Consider the following 25,125-nt stretch of genomic DNA (forward strand, 5'->3'; position numbering starts at 1 on the left):
ACAAAGAATGAATGACTAAAAGTATAAATAACCCTTCATTTGAATAAAAGGCTAAAAATCATTAAGGGTGATGTAATCGTGCAACATGTGTCATTCCCTTATTTCCCAAAAGTTGTCTTCTTCCTCCTTCAAAGCTTTTCTCTTCATCTTCTTTGTGATTTCTCTAAAGACTCTAGCATTATTTTCCAGCATCACCAACTTGATTCAGCAAGGTAAGAGTTGTAATCCCATCGTTCCTAGCATTATTTTAAGCTCTCAATCTCCTCATGTTCCCATGATTAAAAAAATGTGGGTTTTAGTGGGGGTTTATAATTCCATAGTAAGTCAGCCCATTTTGAGAATTCCAAGCATTAGAAATGGTTTATGATCTTTTCTTAACATTTAAATTAAGCTAGTAACACAAGTGTTTGATTTTTGCCCAATGAGAAAAGTAGGAGAAAGCTCCAAGGCTAAGGATAAGGAGAAGTTAGTTCTTGGTTGAGCTTTGGGCACTTCCAGCAGCTTAGAAAGCTAAAGTAACTCACTTTTAACACAACTCTACCACATATAGGTCATTAGATGTGTTTTGGTAAGTTGTATAAGTTATGGAGAATGCTCATGGTAGATTCAACATTTAGGTTTTTCAACATGTTTACAACCTTATTATGACCCTTATATTCAGACATAACACTTGAATAACAATTGGGAATCCTAGTAGGGTATTTGGGGAGGAAAATTATCATCTTTCGTGCATAAAACAGAGTATTTCTGGGCATGATTATCGGTACTGTAAGAACAATATCGATATTATTCATCATATGCTAAAAATAAAGGGATTTTGGGGATAGAAATATTGATACTCCTTCAATGGGTATCAATTCTATAGGTAGGGTATCGATACTCACAAGGTGGTATCGATATTGAGTTCACTTAACAGATTCTAGTATACAATTTTGGTATCGATACTTATAGGGGTATCGATACTAGTATCAATACTCTCTATTGGGGTACCGATACGTAGGTATTTTTCAAAACATCGAAGCCAAATTTGGTATTAATACTTAGGAAGGTATTGATACCCTAGACCAAAAGTATAGATACTCTAGATCGAGTATCGATACCAACCCTTTGTCATTCGTCTCAAATAACTCAATAGTATCGATACTCAAATGTTAGTATCGATACCTACAGGCAAGTACCGATACTGAAGGCTTAGTATCGATACCTACGAACAGTTTTAGGTAAGGAACCCATGAGCTTTAAGGGGCAGAATTGAGAGATCCAATTACACAAAAATGCCATGAAAAGAAACTACAAATAAGAACAATAATAAACTCATAACAACTAGAAACAGTAACAACTAGGATAACATAAAACTAGCCTTGTTTGACACTCAGGAAATAGTCAGGACACACGAGTCTCTTTAGTAAAATACGACATTCAGTTGGATATCTCAGTCAGTGCCAAGACACTTCAGTAGCTGACTAGCGTAGATGCCCCAAGACTTAACGGAGTAAATTGGCCAGACGTACACTTCCTGATGCAGTTTCAAATCTCACCCCAGATACACAAGCGTATCTTAGAAATGCTAGAGGGGTGTGTGAGCTCTGAGATGCAGAACCCTCAGTCGCACAATGATGTTTATCTCACCAGTACTTATCATTATTTTATATGTATTCTTACATATGCCATTAGTCAGCTCATCTAGTGAATGCATGTTGTATAGTACAATTGTTAGTGTGGCACTGAACTCGGAAGCTCAATGTTCAGAATGTGTTTCCGTGCATAAGTTCTTAGGTGACTAGTAGCGAAGCATTATCGTTAAGAGTAGTTCCATATCAATCGAGGCATTTAAAATACGTCTTGAGTTATTCTTAGAAGGCATGTACTGTTTATGGACCTTTATGTATTTAGTCGTAACTCTTTTGATTTAAACTCAGTATTGTATTATTTTGGATATTTTGGGAGCTCTCCTATACTTTTAGACTTTATTATTGTGTTCTAATTTATCTTACTATGGATGGATTTCATCAGATGGTTTTAAAATCAGTTTTAAGGAAAAATTTTGGGTTAGCCACTTCGGTGGTCCCGTGTGACATATTAATCCATCGATCTTCGGGTCGTACTGGATTAGGTGTTACAAAGCAGATGATAGAAAGAAAAATTCAAGCTACAATTGATGGTTTGAGGTACAGGTTTATGATGTCTCAATCCAATTAGATATGTTCTAATACCACTTGAAGAAGATGATGATATTGGAATAATGATTGGATTATATGAGTTAACAAATATTACACTTACTGAATTATTTGTTGAGGTGAATAAGATATATGATATTCTTGGATCATAAAAAATATGGTTGGAATTTCATCTCAAATGACTATCAGAAGTGAGTTTGAGGACCCAACATATAGGTCGATAAACAATTTTATGACGCTATTGGAAAGTGCAAATAAAGTTGATAGAACATTCACATTAGCAGAGTATGGGGCGAGAAACATGTATCATTCAGAATTGACAGTTGATGTTGAAGTTGAAAATTAATGAGGAGAAATATATGTTATTCCATCAAAGATGAAGAAACCGAGGAACCTGTTTTGGCTAACGATGACAATTTCTATGATGGTGGTGCACCTGATTTGTCTATTAATGAAGTTTCAACATTGTAACAATCTACCCCTCGTATGTAAAAGATATATTATAATGCGATGACGGCACTTAAATTCTTATACATGTCATATTTAACTCTATATCACGTGATTGAATCATTCAAAAGCTCAGGTGAATTATCATTTGGGATGCAATTTAGAGGAAAAAAATAAAGCTACGTTGGAAATTAAAGAGTATTTCATCAAAGGCTATGTTGAGTTCCATGTTGCAAAGACCAACTAGAAAACTATATATGCGAAGTGTGTTAAATATGACATATAGTGTAAGTGGAAGATTAGAGTGTTTGAAATTCATAGGCGAAATACTTGGGTTATTAAAAGGTGCAATGGTCCTCACACATATTTGTGAAACTCCATCGAACAATACCACTAACTATTGGACTCTGATATAATATGCTAATAAGTGAAGGTGTTGGTTAAAAAAATCCAATGATCCATTGTTTAGTGGTAACTGCATTTATTCGAAGCCAAGTTGGATAGAATGTAAAATACGATAATGTTTGGAATATGAATGAAAATGTAATGAAGTCGGCATATGATGATTGGGATACATCATATAATGAGCTACCAAATTTATTACAAGTAATGAAACGATTTATCCTGGGACCCATAGTGAATTCTAAAACCATGTCTGCATACAAGGAAGAATGCCAACTTATTCTAGAGAAGAGAATATTTTATAGACTCTTTTGGGTATTCAAGTCATGCATAGAAGAGTTTTCATTTTGCAAACGTATGATCCAAATAGATGATACGTGGTTGTATGGTCAATATAATCATATCTTGTTGATAGTAGTTACACAATATGGTTAATGAAATATCTTCAAAATTGTATTTGTCACTGTTGAAAGAGAGACAACAAATGTTTGGGATTTCTTTTTTACCAATCTATGTCAATATCATTCGAGAAGATAAAGTTTACTAGATATTCGATCGAAGAATAAGTATTTTGGCACCAATTGAATGACTAGGAAGTCGTTGGATATCTCTACATACATGCCCCACATATCGTATCCATCATATTGGTAAAAATATTATCGATAAGTTTCATAACACCCGTATTTGTAGTAATATAGTAATCATGAGTGAGTTTTATTTTCTACATGTGTATCCATTTATGTGTTTTTTTAAAACTCAATATATATTATAAAACATTATACGAACTACACCAACCAAATTTTGATAAGAAGTTGGAGAATTTGAAGATATTTTATGATGAACATGTTTGGAAGTGAGCATCAAAAATCTTATAATAAAAATAACGGTAATCATACGATGGAGGTCGGTGATATGGACTCATGACAGTAAACCTTGTTGAGATTATTAATTCAGTACTAAAAGGAACATGTTATCTGTAACACCCCCAACCCGTACCGACCCGGATTCGAGTCCGATGTGTCACATTGACTTTTCAAAATATTTACTTTTATAAAATAGTGAGTAATTTAAAACTTTTATACATGTAACTTATTCAAAAGATTTCCAGAACTATTCAGAGCTTAAATGTTTTTGCAAAACCGATCAGAGCATATACAATTCAAAACATTAATTACATGCCAACTATTTCAATGTACAGAATACATCTAATTCAAAACATCTTTTCTGATCTGATCTTCGGTAAGAAGTAACTGATCTGTCTTGCTCCACTTTGCTCTTTACTCTTCTCACTTCTGTAATCTACGAGTGAAACAATCACACGCTAAGTCTATGACTTAGTGAGGCAAATAAGCATATAATATAAACTATAGCTTGTAATCATGCATGAACAATTACTGCTATCACACATACCCTTATTCATGTAACAAATCCCTATAACATCTATGCAATATATCATTACATATAAGAACATATACACACACATATACTCATCACCCATCATTTCCATCATTAGCCTTATTTTGTTATCAATATTATTATCGTTTATATCACTTAATACATATCCTCTTATACCTAGCCTTTTAACCAACATTTGACTCATTTAATCATACAATCCACATATCATCATATAAATCATATAATATCATTCATAGCACGAAAGCATACAAGTCACATGTACTATATGTTTGTTGTTATTTCTTTATTAGCCTATGTACACATGTGAGAACTATAGATATGTGAGTCTATAGAGGTTGTCCACTAATGTTGTCACCACAACTCGTATAAATGCACCGAAGTGCCACGTAGAATTGCATCGTAGTGCCGCGTAGAAATGCACCGAAGTGCCATATAAGGTTGTCCCTAAGGACCACATAGAAAATTCTTTAAGAATCATAAACATGTGCCAATGATCAAGTATGTGTCTCAAAAGACCTCACACATGTTCCAAAGAATACATGTATGTCCCGAAGGACAGCGTAGACCCTCGACTCTTGGCATGCCAACTATACCCTAGCTCTCATGACACATAACATGAGCGTTATCATTTATGTCATTTTACATTTTCACATAAACACGTAGTTCACTTTCACATAAACACGTAGTTCACTTTCACGTAGCACGTAGTTCATATCAACTTTTCATGTTATTTCACATTTCTGGTCACATTGCTTATATCTTATTTTATGATATTCACCTAGATCATATCACCTCTATCATACTTATAAACATATATCACTTCTATTATTTCATTTATATACTAATCTAATCTATTTACCTAATTCAATTCATATAGTACCTATAACTTTTTAATATGACTCCATAGATTTCTATCATACAACCCATATATCATAATTTTATTTAAGCATATGTATCTTTCCCATCTAGCTTATCTTATATGTTCCTATTATCACTTACGTTCAAGTCTCCTATTTGATATACTATTCTCATATCATCATATAAGTCAATATTATCTATCTTGTTTCAATTCTCATTTAATGATATAATTCTATTTTACTATTTCACATAAATGATCATACCACTATGTACTTGCCCAACTCACATTCTTATTGTTTATATAACCTTTACATTTGATTACTTCATTCGTATCATTTCTCCTAAACTCGCTTTTTACCATACTCTCATATTATTATCTAATTTATCTCATATCATGTATTCGCGTAGTCTTATATTCCATTTCTATATATCTCAAAGATCTTATCACATAACTTCTCTTTTATATTCATATAATTTCTTATCATATCATATAATTTATATCATCATAACATAGCATATATTCACATCAACCATGAAATACATATACAATAAATGTCAACTCATATCATAACATATAACTCAAACACTCATAACAAACACATGTTCATGTTCATACTTCATGCACAATACTATAGAGAATAGACTTGTCGCAAGTCTTATTTCCCATTAAATATCATATATAAAATAATGCGCACTCACCTGGCCTTACTAGTCAATATCGCTTTTATGATTTCCTTTCAATCGAATCTTAACTTGATAATCATTCGGGAACTTGTTCATGTTCGATATCTACAAAATCATACATTGATAGATATCAATATCCCTTTGATATACTCTAATCTATCATTTCTTAGACCAAAAGAAATGTTTATTTCAATTTCCCCTTGAAGTGCATCGATACATTCTACAGTGCATCGATGCATTCTTTAACATGTGCATCGATGCACTACCCATGCATCGATACACAAATCACCTTCGATGTTTTCATTTTAAGGGGGTGCATTGATGCACTCCTTATGCATCGATGCACTAATTGCATTCGATGTTTCCATTTTTAATGGGTAAACAATTTCTGGAAATACCCTTGATGCATCGGTACACATTGAATGTGCATCGATGCACATAGCCCAAATTCATTTTTATGCCCGAAAATCCACTCTTTTCAGCTTAATAACTTCATATATCATCCCCTTTATTATTCTTAACTTACATACTCATATTCAAACTCATTTCTATTCATTAATCACCTCTTTAACATCAAAATCCTATTCTCCATATATAATTCAAGAATTACACTAAATTTTCAACATATTCCAAATTCAATTCTATTGCTTCTAACTTCTTAATTAGACCATTGACAAGTCAAATTCATCCTTAGAACTTCAAAAAACTTTTTATCATAAAAGTTCATTTATAAACTCTTAATAGAAATTCCTTTCTAATTCTCTCTTCTTGGTGTTTTAAACTTATATAAGCTTTCCTTAAGCTTATATAACCCCTAAAGACTCAAATCCAACTTAAAAAATTCAAGAAATCAACAGCTAAATCAAACTTACCTTTTCTCTTGGCTTCCACGTGAAGAAGAAAAAGAAAGGAGAAGAAGAGAAATCTGGAGAAATATCTCCCTTTCCACGTGGTTCCCTTTTCTTATAAAAGAAGAATAAAAATCTTACTTGTCAATTAACCATTTTACCCTTTAATTCATTCCATAATTACTAAATAACCTTCATCATATATTTGCAATAAATCATTGAACTATTCAATTATCCTACTTTAATCACCAATTTCTGAAATTTTTCAATCTAGTAACTAACCTGATATTGAGGATGTTACATTATCTCTCAATAATTAGTGTGGTGAAAGAGACATGCTTTAGGTTGGTTAATGTTTGGTTTGATAAATGGAAAAAGATTGAGTGTCTCATAAATAGAAGTAGGGAAGGGCATGGGTCGAGTTGGGTCAGGTTTCCGGCCAACCCTACCTGACCCTAAAATTTTATACCTCCACCTAAAACCTAACCCAACCTTATTTTAGAGTAATTCCACCTGACCCAAAACTCGACCCGACTCTAACCCGACTCGACCCAAAATAATATAAAATTATTAATTTTATTTAATAAGTAGGAACTTAATTGAAAAAATAATATAAAGAGGTGTATTCTTGCAATTACCCCTAAATATATAAGGTATTTTTATATATTTTTAGGTCAGGTCAAAAATTTTCACCCTAACTCCAAACCCAACTCGACCCGAACCAAATTTTTCTAAAAAATTCTAACCCGATCAAATCGGGTCAGGTCGGAACCCATCAAGTTCAGGTCCAGTGTCTATCCCTAAATAAAGGTAAAATTTGGGCTCATACAGTAGTGGAAGTAATTGAAGAAAACGAGCGATTGACAACCTCAATGTTTGTTTATAACTTCAACTGAATTGAGCATACTTTTGTTGTGACATGTGTACATTGCAACGAATGAGGAGAGAGTAAAAAATTAGAGTCTATTTACAGCAAAGATGATATGCTTGTGGCCATTTTAAGGCATGAAGATATTTGTCTGCTCTTGCAGTCGCTACATGTATGCATGTTGGTATAAGCGTGTACACTTATGTTGATGAGTGTTTTCTCCTATAAAGGATATTAAATGTCTACAACTATGATTTCAGACAAATCTCAAATGAATCATATTAGGTAAAAAATGATCACGATGAATGCCTACCGAATCCAATGCTTCGTAGAATTCTAAAGGGTCAATCTGAGTCCACTCGTATTCATATCAGTATGAATTTTCATACTAGAGAGAAAGGTCAACCGAAGATATGCGAATTACATAGGGGTGAAGGTCATTCAAAAAATATTAGAATTTACCAAGATATAAGCCTTAGTAATCATATTTGTATTTGTATTTGTATTTGAATGACTATTTGATTTTTTTTATTTCTATTTGAATGAATGTTTGGTTTTTCCTATTATTTTTTTTGAATGAATGTAATGGATTTCCATGTTTGATTTGAAATGAATTAAACAGAATTTGTATATATGAATTAAACAAAATTAAACCATAATTTGAATAAATAACATTTTATTTAATATTAATTTTTCATACAAAAAAAAATTGATCGTTTACAATTCTTGTTGATATTGTGGAATGATAATGTTGAGGTGCACATCGATTGCATTATGGCCAATGTGGTTACTCAAGAGTCTGACAGTCAACCTCCTCATTCACTGAGGGAATATGATATAGTGTTATAAATATGCTCACCACTCTGTTCTCCCATCTCCTGTGGGAACATAGAATGACAAATAGTTATATTTGATATCATAGATGTCATTTTATCAAAAACCATACGTTGATCTAATCATGGGATAGTAGAAGGGTGACCGAGGATGAATAATGTTAGGTATATATGTCACAACAACACAATCATCAAACGCTTGATGAAATGATCATGCATCGCCTAAAGGTTGTAATGAGCTATTATCCACAAGTGTTATTTCCACTTAATGGCGAGATTAACTCTTACTCTCACTTAGTATAGATTTTTCAGTTTTACCTTCTTTTTTCTTGTATTATATAAATTGTTGTTTTTCTCTCATCGTTGTTAAGCACGACTTTCCTTTATCCCAATAATAGATAAGGTAAGTCGAAGTCTGAAAATTAAGGTCGTCATCTGAATGAGTGTAAGAGTTGGCAAGTATGAAGCCCTATTGTTCCAAACATTAATGTAGTTCACATGCTTCTCAACCTAATTTTCGTTGTGCTTACCCCGCCCATTTAATTTGTGGAGATCATCATTATTGTATAGAATTTGTAGAATAGGCTGGTAGAAGTTGAACTGTCTCAACACTTTATCCAATAATTGAAGCTCTAGCAAAATGAATCAACGGTGTAACTACACACCAACATTGACAATCATCTCAAACATCTTATGACATACATGTAATAATTTCTTCATCTACGTACAACCTTCAAATAAATTGTATAATTAAAAATTATATAAATAAATTATATATATATAATAAAATTCAATTCAACTCAACTAAATCTAAATAATATAAGAAGTTACTTTAAAATTCAATTCATAAAATTATATATACCTTATTTTTGCTTTTAATGTCGATTTTCAACCTAAACTCTTTAATATTATTATGCACCAACCACATTCTTCTTATTTTATGCCTCTATATGTATATCAATCAAAAAAATATTTGTTACTTATATTTAGTTAAAATAAACAAATAAATTCTAATTAAGAATTTAAATCAAAATAGAAATATCACCTTCCAGTAAAAGGGAAGTTAACCATAATTCGACTGATTGTTGTTAAAATTGAAAGTTTGTATCAAATTCATGATTCTATTAACATCAGATATCCACCAATTTCTACTTTATTAATATTATTTATGATTAATGATGCATTGCACATTTCACGGTGCAAGAATGCCAATATCACTTATCATTCGCTATATTAATGAGTATTCTCAAAAGTATCCAAAAACGGGAGATTTGTATGTGAACTTGATTATCAGATTTATCCGACATTAAAACTCTCCTAATCAACTGTAATATATATGCTCGAGATACATATAAATTTTTTTTGCTTGGTACTATTTCAATCGAGCTTAAATTCATTCTCCAACCATGATAGCCTCATACACCACCCTTTTAAATATGGTTTTACTGGCATCTTCCCAATGTACGCATTGTAAATCTGATCCACCTTATAATCATTTTTCTACTCCACTAACATCTCATTTGTTGGGACTCTGAGTTGCATGGTCACATCCTTCAGAGTTATTGTGCATTCTCCACACGAAAAATGAATTGTATGTGTTTCTGGTCTTCATCGTTCAATCAACGCACTAATCAAATCGATGACCAAATTATACTCTCGAACAAATGTTACATTGTAAAATCTAGCCTCTTGCAAATTACCTACAATAAAAGGGTGTGTCTTATCACAAATATTGAGTCGGTGATGGTAGACTTGTTGCTCATCTTCCTACAATTAATTAATTAATGATTTTAATCAATTAATCATAAAATAAAATTCTATTTAATAATACTAATTTTTCTAATAAAATAGATTATTCTATTAAATAGTAACCCCACTATTCTCGAATAAGTAGAAATATGTTGATCGTTTAATCTAAACAGTTAATTTTGTTTTTCCATTTGAACGAATCTATAAAAAAATTTAAACAAAAATATGTTGATCGTTTAGTCTCAATAGTTGATTTTGTTCTTCTATGAATCTATAGGAAAAAATAATTTTTTAAACGACAATAATTTAATCTAAACATCAATTTAAACAAAAATAATTTAGTTTAAAATAAAATTAACTCTCTAATTTTATTAATTTGAGCAATTTCTCCCTACTCTAAATAACGACAAAAAGTTACTATCTTTGAATCTTCTTCTTTAAACCTAATCTAATTTATTATTAAGTTAAACTAAAGGAAATTTATTTTTAACAATGAAAAACCTCTCTGAATCTCTATCTGAGAACAACTCTGGTAACCCTTCTGACCTAAGGTTACCCAAAAAACAGTGCCGTCAGGAGGAGGTTCCTCCCGATCCCCCTCCTGACACCTCTCATTCGACCCCAAAAACACCAATCTCATACAAAGATATGGTCACAGGTGGAAACATCACCCATTCGATAGACCCTCTCGCTGATATTGATGATGATGATATTGAATATAATGAAGATGATGTATGCTTCGGTTCCTCGAATGGAATCCCCACAATCGATTTTTCTGAAAAAGTTCAATCCTTGGCCATCAAAAGCATGGACCTTACCTTGATTATTAAAATTCTTGGTCGTCGAGTCAGCTACAACACTTTGCAAAACATGATATATGGCATATAAAAGCCATCTCACCCGATCAAGCTGATGGATATTGAATTATATTATTATATAGTTAAGTTAAGCGTTCAAGGAAATTACCTGAAAGTCTTAATTGAAGGGTCATGAACCATCTTTGGCCTTTGCATTACTGTCAAACGGTGGTAATCGACTTCCAACCTTCTCAAGACTCCCCCAGTTGCATAATGGCATGGATTTGCCTTCCGAGACTACCCATTACTTTATACAAATGAAGTCTTATGGATATTGAATTATATTATTATATAGTTAAGTTAAGCGTTCAAGGAAATTACCTGAAAGTCTTAATTGAAGGGTCATGAACCATCTTTGGCCTTTGCATTACTGTCAAACGGTGGTAATCGACTTCCAACCTTCTCAAGACTCCCCCAGTTGCATAATGGCATGGATTTGCCTTCCGAGACTACCCATTACTTTATACAAATGAAGTCTTATTGAAGCCATCAGAAGTCAAATTGGCTCTGTCATCAAAGTAGACTATCAAACGAACAAGGGATTTCTTGGTCGCTTCATTCGCATGGTCGTTACCATTAATCTCTGGAAGCCTCTCATCTCTAAGCTCGTGATTAATGGTCATACTTAAATCATCAAATACGAGTTGTTACCGACAATTTGTTATCACTCTAGAATCTATGATCACTTAAAAGACTTATGCCCTAAACTTTCCACTCCCGCACATTCGGATTCCATGCAAGAAGCCAACATCCCTCCACCGGCTCTGGCGCCTGAAAACCCAACTCCGATAGACCAGTTCGGTCCTTGGATGGTAGTAAAAAAAAGGAAATGAAATTCTAAGGCAACCAAGGCCACGAATCAAGGCACTGTTTTTGCTGCTCCCGCTATGCCTAGGGAAACAAATTCAATTGTCAATCCTTCTACTTCCGCTGTGCCTAAGGAAACTATTTCTATTGTTAATCTCGTTTTTGAAGATGCTTCAACTCTCCAAGATTCTCGGCAGTTAGCACGTCATCCTATTACCCTCATTCCAGCGTCAAAGTTGAATACCAATCAAGCTCCATAATCTTTGAAGATCCATTCCAAAAACCAAGCGGCCAAATCTAGAGGGAAACATGGTGTCATCCTCAAGAAATGAAAACACACTTGGCTCAAAAAACCTGGTAATTTATTTCCAAAACAGTATGTAATCTGCATGCAACTAACGTGAACTCCATGCAGGTTGATCGTGACCAACCAATGCTGATCGATGGATATTCTCATCCCAAAGACAGACATCGGACAACCACCATCCGATTCCAGGAGTCATTTTAATCGAAAATCTATTCAATCATGGAACCGAAGCCATGACCAAATAGCTCTGATTGTATTTCTCACTCATTTATCTATAACTTTAATGAATCTCAATTTATTTATTTGGAATGTCCAAGGTTGTGGCCACCGCAACTTCAATAGGGTAGCTCGTTAATATATCCGTGACAATAAGCCTGACCTGATTTGTCTGGTTGAAACTCGCATTAGCAAGTATTCAGCTGATAGTGCCATTGTTGCTCTCTATATTCCAAATGTTTTTCCAGTGGTATTTGGATTTGTTGGTTTGACTACCTCCATATCGATATTCTTTTTAGCCACTTCCAATTTATTCACTATAGGATCCACTCTAAATCTAATAATCGCTCTTTCCTAGCAACGTTTATTTTACGCTAGCCCCCTTTTGGATTATCTTAAAAGTCTTTCTAGACATATCACTGAACATTGGATAGCCCTAGGTGATTTTAACGCCATGATTTGTCCTGAATACCGCAAGGGTTGTTCTATCTCTTCCAAACCTAACAAAAACTTCATTGACACCCTCTTCAACACAAGCCTCCATGATCTATCAAGGTCCTGACTTCACTTAGAACAAGGGTAACTGTACAGTTCGCCTTAATTGTTGCCTCTGCAATAACTTTCCTGACACCATGGTCATCCATTTACTCCGAATGAAATCCGACCATAGACTATTTCCCCTTTCTATGGGTCCCCCTCCCAATCGTAGAAAATGCCCCTTTCGATAATTTTTTGGTTGGCTTCACCATGAAGACTTTCAACATCTCATCTCTGATAGTTGGAGCAATACCCTTCCTTTCCCGAATGCTATCAAAAACTTCTTGGAAGTTTCCAAAGCATGGAATTACGAAGTCTTCGATTCCATTGCCCGACACAAACGATCTCTCATAGCTAGACTCCGTGGCATTCAGAGAAGCCTCGATCGTAATCGTAACCCCTGTCTCTCTCACCTTGAATCCAGACTTCAGCTTGACCTCGAGCAAACCCTTGACCAAGAAGAGCTCATTTGGTAACAAAAATCCAGATCGGATTAGAGCCCTTTTGGCAACGTGAACACTTCCTATTTTCATAAAAAAGACATTATCAACAAACGAGCGAATCGTATTTCTGCTATTCAACTTAGCTCCGTTCATTTCTGTTCCAACATGGACTTAATCCACCAAGAAGATATTAATTTCTTTAGGGATCTGTATTCCTCTGATGGTCAAGTTGATGGCAAATTCCCTCTTCATGGTTATTTTCCTTCCTTTCTCCTGATGAGATGCGACCCTTAGATCTCATTCCCGAATCTTCGGAAATCAAAGACACGTTGTTTGCTATGTCCCCCGTTAAATCTTCCGGTGCAAATGGTTTACACAGCCAATTTTTCCAAAAACACTAGGAGATTGTGGGACCCTTTATTTGTAGAATGATCCAAGACATTTTCTCTGGAACTATCATTAACCCATCTTTCAAGAAAACCATTCTTGCCCTCATTCCCAAGACCGTTAGTCCCTCGAATTTTAAAGAAATTCGGTTAATCTGCCTCTGCACGATCCTCTACAAACTCATTACAAAAATCCTCGTTTGCAGACTCAAGCCTATCACTCCTTACCTCATAGCCCCCAATCAGACTAGTTTCATCTCTGGTAGAAGTATCATGGAAAATGTGATTATTAACCAAGAAGTCATACACACCATGAACTCAAAAAAAGGGATCACTGGCTGGATGGCAATAAATGTTGACATTGAGAAAGCCTTTGATCGCCTCTGCTGGGGCTTTATCTTGGACACTCTTCAAGAATTTGGGTTTTCCCCTCCCTCATTCATCGGATTTTGCATTGCATTTTCACTTCTACCATGCATATTCAAATCAATGGAACCCTCACTAGCTCATTTGCTCCTAACAGTGGAATTCATCAGGGAGACCCCTTTCTCCCTACCTTTTTTATCGCCTCTGCTGGGGCTTTATCTTGGACACTCTTCAAGAAGTTGGGTTTTCCCCCTCCCTCATTCGTTTGATTTCGCATTGCATTTCCACTTCCACCATGCATATTCAAATCAATGGAACCCTCACTAGCTCATTTTCTCCTAACCGTGGAATTCATCAGGGAGACCCCTTTCTCCCTACCTTTTTGTTCTGGCCATGGAGAGGCTAGTTCATATTATAAATAAAGCGATTATCGAAGGTTCCTAAACTCCCTTTAATTTGGTTTGAGGCGGCATCCTGATCTCTCATCTCTTTTTTACTGATGACCTTATCATTTTTGTTAAAGTTTCTACTAACCAAGCTCATCTTATCAATCAGATTCTTGATGTTGTCCTTTATTTTGGCCACAAGGTGAACACAACCAAATCCCATATCTAATTCTCCAATAATACGAATCCTAGTCAAGCTAATACCATCAGCTCTTATCTTGGGATCAGACAAGTCCCCGACCTAGGAACTAACCTCGACATTTGTATCATGCACAAGTGTGCCACTTATGAGTTCTATAATTTCATTCTTGACAAAATCTGCAAGAAACTTGAAGGTTGGTCAACTCACATCCATTCCCTTGCTGGTTGCATTACCCTTGCAAACTTTGTTCTTTCTGTCATCCCGACCTATTTTATGCAGTCGTGTCGCTTACCATCTCATGTTTGTGACGAAATCGAGAAACTCATTCGTAATTTTGTTTGGAACTATAATGATTGTAATCATGGTATCTCCCTTGTCCGTTGAGATCTCCTCACTCAACCTCGAACCCATAGTAAATTTGGAATATATAAACCCTAAACTCAAAATACTATCTTCCTCTTGAAGATTTGTTATGCTCTTGTGGATAATCCTGATAGCTACTAGATTTCCCTTCCTAGATAAAAATACAAGGTCCTCGACCATTGCCCCTCTTCCATCGCCAATCCAAATTGATACCACCTTTGGCGAGCCCTTGCCAACATTTGGCCTTGATTCCATGAGTTTATTTCTTGGTCGGTTGGTGATAGTTGTCTCATTCGTTTTTGGTCGGACTATTAGATCCCTCACCTTGGTCTCCTCTTTAACTGGCAAAACCCCAACGCCATTGTTAATAAGGATCTCTTGGTTTGTGATGTTACCCTTCTAAATTGTTCCTGAAACTGAAATCTTTTATCCCATCTTCTTCTCCCTGAAACTATTGATCACATCCTGAATATTCATCATCTGGACCTCTCCATTGGTCATGATTGTTGTTACTAGAGATTGGGCAAAAAAGGTCGCTTCTCAATCAATTAGACCTATCACCACTTGGCTTCTGGTGAATGGGACACCCAGGATAACAAATGGGATCTCATCTGGCAAGCCCCAGTTCCTGAATGCACCAGGTACTTCCTTTGGCTCTTCTTAAGGGATAAAATTCTCACCAACCTTAGCCTTTGGCATCGCCATCTTACTGATGATCCCATTTGTCATGTTTGTGGCTCTGAAGATGAAACAACCTTGCATATTCTCCGATGATGTGACATAACTAAAAATCTTTAGCTATCTATCCCCCAGACCCACTAGATTCCTGATTTTTTTTCCCCTTCAAGACTGACTCATTCAAAATCTTCGCCCACTAACATTTTCTATGGCACTAACATTAATTGGAATATTATGTTCTATTTTCTCCTTTTGCAGGTTTGGAAACGACGAAACTCAACGATTTTCTCGACCAATGCTCTCTCCAACAACACTCTCCTCCATCATAGCATACTTTGGGCTTCCCATTACTGTCCATCACCTCTTTACTCTTCGGGTCACCAGGTGCTAATGCAACCGAAAGAAATTTAATGGAAACCCATCCCCATTGGTTAGATATTGTTAAATACAGATGGCGCTTTCAACCCTGATATGAGTCATGGTGTCGCTGGTGGCCTCCTCTGCAATTCCGATGGTGATTGGCTTATTGGTTTCCACAAGTTCATTGTTATACCTTAACCTCTCCATGCAGAACTCTGGGGTATTTTGGTCGGTCTCCACACTACTTGGAATCTTAGGTTTGAGTGCCTTCAATACCAAACCAACTGTGCTGAAGCTCATAAGCTCATCTCTTCCTATGACGCCAATTCAAGTTTGATTTTTATGGTGTGAGCGATTGCTTCCATGGCCTTCAGGGGCTGGATGGTCGAGTTTATCCTTATTCATCCTGAAGCTAACTTTGCTGTCGACTGGGAAAAATAATGTGAATAAAAAATGATTCAGATTTAAAAAATATTTTGGAGTCGTCATCGATCTTTTTGGATTAGATAAGTCAAATACCTAAAAATTATCTTTTAAAAGATTTTTTTAACAAAACATCAGTTAAAAGATAAATTGATCTGCATTTAACCAAAAATTCATTATTTTTTAGAAATAAAAAGGTATTCATGGTCGGTTACGTTTGGGGAATGATTAGCACCCACAACGTCCAAAATTAGTACTCATTAATTATAAATTGTCTTTATTATTGAAAATTTAAGAATTCAAAAATATATTTAATTCATAATTCTGTTTATAATTTTAAGAAAATATATTAATATATATATTTTTATTTTTATAAATAAGATATTTATTTACTTAGAAATATCATAAAAGGACTTCTAGGTGCTTTAATACAACCCATTTCTTAATATTAAAAAATAAATAAATATTAATAAAATATTTTTATAAAAATAATTAAAATAAAATAAAATATATAATTTATAAAAATAGGATATTTATTTATTTAAGAATATCAGAAAATGACTTCTAGGTGCTCTAAGACATCCCATTTCTTAATATTAAAAATAAATATTAAAATATGATTATTTTTTTAAAATTAATTTATATAAAAATAAATTTATAAATAGGATTTTTATTTAAAAAAATAAGTAAACAAATATTATTTATTTTATATGTTTATATGACTACATAATAATAATAATAATAATAATTAAATATTTTAAACATATAAAATTAAATATAACTAAACAGTGACTAAAATAAATAAAATTAAAACTATAGTATTAAAATATAAAACATATAAATTAATAGACAAAATGAAAATTATTAAAAAAAAATCAGTGACAAAAATATAAAATATAAAACCTAAAGATTCTAATTTGAATTGTTAAAAAGATATGTACTAACAGTATAATTTAGCCTTAATATTAATTATTCAGGTTAAAATAAAATTTATTAAAATTACCAGGGACTAAATAAAGTATTTACCCTTATATATATATATAGTTAATGGCTAGAATATAATAAAATAAAAAATGGCGTCGTTTGGGAGAGGGTATATAAACCCATTTAACCGGCCCCTTTGGGCCATTTTCTTAATTTCTTCTTTTGGTTCTCTCTCTAAGAGAGAGAATCCTCTCTAAATTTCTCCAACCGGAGAAAGGTCGGCCGTCTTGCTCCGACACCGGCAGCCACCACCGGCCACCACCCACTGTGGCCGGAAATTTCAAAGTTACCCCAAAATAACACTCTTTTCAACACGAACCCAAATCCAATATTGTTTTCACAAAAAAACACCTCTTAATATCGTAGATCTACAATTTTTACCTTCGAACCAACGGTGGTTTGACGTCAATTTGGCTTCCGACGACGCTGGTAAGTCTCTTCACTATTCTCTCGGTTGTTTTTTGTTGTTTTCTGTCGTTGGTGTTACCGTGGTTGTGATTGCTGCTCGTTTTTTATTTGTTGTTATCTTCTGTCGCCGTTTGTTGTATTTTGGTTCTCGTTTTTGTGCTGTTCTTGCCCTCTGTTTTTCTTTGCAGGTGCAATGAGGCTTTTATAGCCTTATAGAGACACTCATCGGACTGGTCCCAAGGGTGAATTCAGGTGAGTCACCGAACTTCTAGTGGTGACTCACCGTTGGGGCAACGTGTGCGGCTGGGGCTGGGTTTTCTGGAGCCTTCGATTGGTGTCGTGGCAGCGGCGGCAGTGTGACAGCAGCTGAAGCGTCAACATAGAGGTGGTGGCTGAACAGAGCCCTAGGGTTATGATACCCTAGGGTTTTGTCTGGGTGTATCTGGACCGTTGGATCATAACTAGATCCAACGGCTGTGAACTGAGGCTGTTGGGAGATGAGGATGAAACCCTAGATGCATTGGGCCTTCTCGGGTTTGGGCCTGGATCGGGTCCTTTGTAAATGGGCGGTGGGTTTGTATTTTTTATTTAATAATAATAATAATAATAATAATAATAATAATGTATATAATAATAATAATAATAATAATAAAAACAAACTGAAAAATTAGTGTCTACAGTTGCCCCTCTTTGTTCATTCTTGTGTTAACAAGAATAGAGAAAAGACGAAAAAGACAATAATTTTTCATTTGGCTTCTTTTGAGTAGGATGAAAATGTTGAAAACATTTTGCCCAGAGGTCTTATGAATGGCCATGAGGTATTATTATCTTGCACTGTAGGTCTTACAGATGACCCGGAGGCTTTGAAAATATCAAAAAGCTCCCGAAGGCTTTTTTTTTTTGAAAACATCATGCGCTGTAGGTCTTATGGATGGCTCTGAGGTCTTATCATCTTGCACTGTAGGTCTTACAGATGACCCAGAGGTTTTAAAAATATCAAAAAGCTCCCAAAGGGTTTTTTTTGAAAACATCATGCGTTGTAGGTCTTATGGATGGCCCTGAGGTCTTATCATCTTGCACTGTAGGTCTTATAGATGACCCGGAGGCTTTAAAAATATCAAAAAGATCCCGAAGGCTTTTTGAAAACATCCTGAACTGTAGGTCTTATGGATGACCCTGAGGTCTTATCATCTTGCACTGTAGGTCTTACAGATGACCCGGAGGCTTTAAAAATCAAAAAGCTCCCGAAGGCTTTTTGTAAACATCCTACACTGTAGGTCTTATGGATGTGGGAAATAGTTTACTAACTAAGAAACTATGAAAATCGTTTTCTTACTATTCAACAATTTCATTTTCAGAAAAGATTAAATGAGAAATTTTGGAAATCGTTTTCTTATTGAAATAACTTGTTGATTGGGTAACATGCCCCATTTTAAAATAATGTTTCATTTGTGGATTGCGTCCATCTATTCTTCAGATGTTTGTGTGATTCTTGCATTTGAGGTTTTGAATTCTACCTGCTTCTTGTAAGGTATTGTTCATCATGAATCTTCTTTTTTATATGAAGATCTGCAAAACCTTATGTTTGAATGCAATTAAATGTAGCAATGTAATGCATTTTCTGTTATGCAAATGATGTTCTTATGAATGCATGAATGTTGATGCAATCTTCATTTGACTTCAAAGTGGCGAACTCGGTCTTCCTTCACTTGATCATTTATTTCCAGGGTTACCTCTGGATATCAGTGTAGCAACCTATGCCATAAAGCTGAAGAACCATTTGATCAACTTGTATCTTTGTGTTTTCTTTGCTTCATTTAAGTCTCAGAAGAAATGTTTCATTTATGGAACTCTTGCCGTAGTCAGAACTATGACCTTGATGCCCCATTTTGTCTTTGATAACATCAGCTTTCTTAGTCTGGACTTGTGTAGAAATCCAATAAAGCTTTCATCTTTGAAAAGAGAATCTATCATCTTTGAAGAGAGAATCTACCATTTTTGAAGAATGTAGATATACTAAACTCAGCAGAGATTAATTAAGAGAGTAGAGTCTGTTCTGATTTGACTCTTGAAACATATCACAAGGAGGATTTTATCTTAATTGCTTTAGTGTCTCCAAATCTAATCAAATCTCGAACAAGGCAACTTGGACCATATCATGTCGAGATGTTTAACAATAACCTGTCGTTCACATTAGTTGGCTCCACTAGTTTCTTGTTGTTAAAATTTTCAAATTCCCTTCTGTGGAAAGAAATCTTCATCACATCTCACTTCTAACATTGGGGTTGAAGAAGACAAACTTCATCTTGGATCAAGAAATGGAAACCATATGATCACAACATTGGTTCAACATCAGAATAACTGGTTCGTAAAATATTTTGACAACACATTCATCCTTTTATGTGGTTTCTGCTCAAATGTCCGTAAAGCATTTTGACAACATATTCATCATTTCCTATGGTTTCTACCCATATGTTCGTAAAGCATTTGACAACACATTCATCATTTCTTGTGGTTTCTGCTCAGATGTTAGTAAAACATTTGACAACACATTCTTCCTTTTATGTGGCTTCTGCCTATATTTCTCATCAGTGAAGCTCTTTCATATGTTCAAAGCTTTTGTATGATGTTACAAGACCATTTTAGAACAAAACTCAGTGGGAATACAAGTGAGATGCTGGTATGACCAAAAAGTTTGTCAAATTCACAAAATATGCTAGTGTCTAATTGAATAAAAGATACCAACTGATTTTGATATCATTTTTGACAAGGACAAGTGTGATATCGATCACGTTTTCTTCCATAATGAGTGTTGTAGGAAGTAGAAACACATCCATTATAGGAGCCATGTACAGAATGAGGTTCATGGAATTCTTATTGCTGTAGATGAAACGCATATGATAAACCCAAATAAATGAAACCTCAGTTCAGTCTGACTGGCGATGATAACCCCAGTAACAACGGGAATAAGAATAACATAAGCTGAGCCTCTTTATTCAATGTCATCAAGTAAGCAAAAACTGTCGTGAAAAACATCTTCATAGCCCCAACAGTATGATTGAAATTAACTGCCAGGAACCTTAAAGAAATATTTATAATCATCACCGACACACAAAAGACCAAATTCAAAGTCGAGATCTTGAGGAACTGAACCCTGGATCGAATGATTTGCATGGAGACCATCTTTATTTATGCAAACTGTGATGTAGCTTAACAAAGAACACGCTGTCATATGATACATGTTAAGAAGATTGAGTATTTGAAACCATTCTTGCTGAATAAATATTTGTTCAACAACATGACCCTAATGCAACTGCTTGATGAACGAAGCAATTATGTATAGTCAGTTCCACTGTCACTGTTTAACTATTTTCATTCTTCATTCCTTTTTGTCTTATTGGAAATATTTGCTCAAAGTAATGATCTTTAACATATAATGATGTGGGCCTTCAGCATGCCCCATCATTTACTGATATGAATGTTCAAAATGTTATTCCAATTTCTGATTGAAATGAGCTTTCAGCATGCCCCAACATTTGTTAATACAGACGTTCAAAATGTGCCAATATTTCAATTTCTGATTGAAATGGGACTTTCATCATGCCCCAACATTGGCTAATACAAACGTTCAAAAAGTGTCAGTATTCCTGATTATGATTGGAATGGGCTTTCAGCGTGCTCTATCATTTGTTTCTTGTTAATCCGAGCCTTCAAAATGTCCCACATGGGTCTGTCTGAAGTGACCTTTAAAGTGCCCCAACATTTATTGATATAGATTCAAAAGTGTGCTCAACATTACTTCTTGCTGAGATGAGCCTCCAAGAATGCCCAAATATTCATATTATTATGAGCCTTCAAAATGCCCTGCCATTCTATTTCTGGTTGAAATGGGCTTTCAAGATATCCCTCATGGATCTGTCTGAATTGGGCCTTCAAAATGCCCCCAACCTTCTAAACTGTAAGGTTTACTTTCAATGTTTGTTTGATTTCAATATCATGATCCACACGAGGTCCAATTTTGACAATGTACTGTTGTGGGTACTTGCGGCTTTATCCGTGCCTCAAATATGTTTATCTTGAATACTCTCATTCTGATGTCACTAAACAACTGTTGTTAAGTAACTTGAGGAATTCTCTTCATGTTGTCACGAACTTAAGAATTAATCAATCATTCTGACTGAAATGTATGAGATATGTGCCTCTTCTGAATGAGGTGATCATCTTTTTGGATCTGGAGGGATCTAGTCGGACAGAGTGGTATAAATAGCTTGATAATTTATTCCAGGCTGACATAGTGAACCTTGTTTTTAGTGAAGGCTATTTCTGGAATATACTTTCCATGCAACATCTTGATTTTGATAACTACTCATCTGATTATGAAGAAATCTTTCAGGATGATTTCACAGATATTGATAGTTCTTCTGATACCGAGAAAATCCTGAATTCTGATTCTGATGAGGAGAATAAACTGTTATACTTGACGAAAATAGGATACTCAGAGGCTGAGGCTTCAATAGCCATGGAGAGATGTAGTCCAGTTTCATCAATTGTAGAGTTAACAGATTTTATATGTGCTGCTCAAATGGCTAAGGCTGCTGACACACTTCTTCTGGTAGAAGATAGGAAGCCATTATGTAATGACCCAAATTACAAGAAAAAGCGAAACTCGGGCTATGATTTTTGAAAAAGAAGAAGCAGAGGAAGCTTGAAAAGAAGCTTCCTAATGAAGACGATCATGCAGTTAATTTTCTAAATCCAATGATTGGTTTTGGGGTTCTTACCGAACCAGATCAGATAACTCAAAGAATACTTCCAGAAGATGCTATTGGGCCTCTTTATTTCTACTACGAGAACGTGGCACTTGCTCTATTTGGTGTTTGGACTAAAATATCACGGTACTTATGTGATGTAGAGCTAGAATTTGTAGATTCAAAGTATTTTTGTGCTGTTGTACGGAAAAGGAGCTATATTCATAATCTGCCAATTGAGAAAAAAAATTCCTCTTATTATGCTTCCTCCACGCATCATACATGATGTTTTTCTATTGAAAAAGAAATGGTGGAATTCCTGGGATCCAAGAACAAAGTTTAACTGTTTACAAACATGTACAGGAAGTGCCAAATTGACAGAAATGATCCGTAAGGCTCTTGAAGCTTATGACGATGAGCCACATTCGAGTGTCCAGAAGTATGTTCTTGATGAGTGCCGAAAATGGAATCTGGTATGGGTTGGAAGGAATAAAGTTGTTCTATTTAAACCTGATGAGGTGGAAATGCTTTTAGGTTTCCCTAAAAACTATACACGAGGATGAGGATCTGCTAGAGACATGTTCCCCGGTGATATCAATGTCATGTCTCTTTTCTCTGGGATCAGTGATGCAAAGGTTACCTTCTACTGTCTTGGCATATCTTTGAAAATAGATGCGCAAGAACTGACTGGTAATCGGTTAGAGCAATTGATGAGTAGATTTGACATATTCGACCTTTTGTCGGTGGCATCCCGTGTAATAATCTTACTGGAAGAAATAAACATCATCTGTATGAACTAGATGATTTTTGTTGGTGCATTTTTTTGCAATGACTGGTACAATGATTGTCTCTTCTGTTGCTCCAAAATACTCACTGCTATATCCCACTCTTCTTGAACCCTGGAAAGGTTTGGTTGATAGTAGAACTGGTTATATCTACTTTTAGAATCATGTAACCAATGTTACCTAATATGAAAGGCCTACAAGTGTATAATCTATTTCAATGTCTTATTCTGTGCCATAAGTCCTTAATTTCAAGTTCAATAATCTTCTGAAGGACATAATATATAATCCTGACAAAGAAAATGATTGGCATGGAAGAGGCTGCAATGATATATCAAGACTTGAGCCAACATCTTGGTATAACCATAGTGCAAATAGTGGACTTGTTCATTCCTATAATACACCTTAATGGGACTTATAGATCTGTGATTGGAGGATTTGCTAAAGACATGGATTGATGACTGGGGAAAATAATTTGTCTGGTGAAGCCATCAACATGAGATAAGTGATAATATTTCTTGATAGATTACCAATAATGTCACAGGATAGTGTCATAAGTTCAATTCTCCATACTTTCTGACTTCTTGGATCACTTACTTTCAAGAAAGTGAAATTTTTCATTATTCTGGCCTCGTTCATTTTCTCTCTTCAATAGAGGTAGAATAAAAAACTTGCTTCAAGGACTTTTCTCATTTGAGACTTTCTTGTTTGAAAATGTTTTTCCTCCTTTCTTCATCGAAGAATGAATGAATTTTGTAAAATGTTGCCTATCACAGGTTCACAATAAAATCAAATCATAAGCATGAATTCAATGAATATCCAATAAATCAACTACACTTTTAAATAAAAAAATCATAATCCTAAGGCAAGTGTCAAAATTATTGACTGATTTAAGGTGTAGGTTGATTCTGGTAAAGTAAGGTATTTCAGGTTGATCCAGTATATATATCTCTTTGAGCTTCCACTATTTTGAAGGAATATTTGTTATGCTAATCTCATAGAGATACTTCTTGGTTCCAGAATCTCAGCAATCTTTGGGATGTGTGGTGCTTTATCAAGAGCTTAAGATCGCCTCTTATGTTGTTGTTGCACCATTCGATATTCAAGCCGCCTTTTCAGATTTTTGACTTGAATCCTCCTTTGGTTCCAAGATGTTATTTAAAAATTTACATCTTGAACCCCCTTTTATCATTTTTCATATCATGCATTCAAGATTAAAAAAAATTGCAAATAAAAAATCAATCCTGAGAGGCGGAATGAAATCTGAAGATAGTCTCTTTCACATAGAAATCCATGCATGATTAGAATGGACTTTTCAGGTACGTAATGTAAGCCAGGGCTCATGGTTACGAAAGAAAGAAGGCCCAAACAAGTGTTTAAGGGTAACTGAACCAATGATCAATTTATTCTGATGCCTTCAATCTTGCCTTGCTTGACTTGGATCTGCTTTGCTGCTTGTCATTCTTCTTTTGGATCCCTCTAGACTGTCAATTTTATGGGCCCATTTCCATTTTTTCACATCTTCATCATTTCTTGCTTTTCTTGTTTAATATGAATTTTTGAATTGATTGCACTTGATCAACCTTGTAG

General features: G+C 34.7%; 1 protein-coding gene across 1 annotated transcript in view; it reads right to left on the reverse strand.

Moving 5' to 3' along the window:
• Positions 1-19,320, reverse strand: part of LOC120212361 — a 36,144-nt gene extending 16,824 nt beyond the window's left edge. The window contains exons 1-2 of the mRNA XM_039210699.1: positions 19,310-19,320; positions 10,726-10,730 (exon numbers count right to left, since the gene is read on the reverse strand). The gene's annotated coding sequence lies outside the window, so the exon portion shown is untranslated. The remainder of the gene's footprint in view (positions 1-10,725; positions 10,731-19,309) is intronic.
• Positions 19,321-25,125: the final 5,805 nt, after the last annotated feature.

This window comes from Hibiscus syriacus, unplaced genomic scaffold (genome assembly GCF_006381635.1).
Source record: "Hibiscus syriacus cultivar Baekdansim isolate YM2019G1 unplaced genomic scaffold, ASM638163v2 tig00000731_pilon, whole genome shotgun sequence".
NCBI classification, from domain to species: domain Eukaryota; kingdom Viridiplantae; phylum Streptophyta; class Magnoliopsida; order Malvales; family Malvaceae; genus Hibiscus; species Hibiscus syriacus.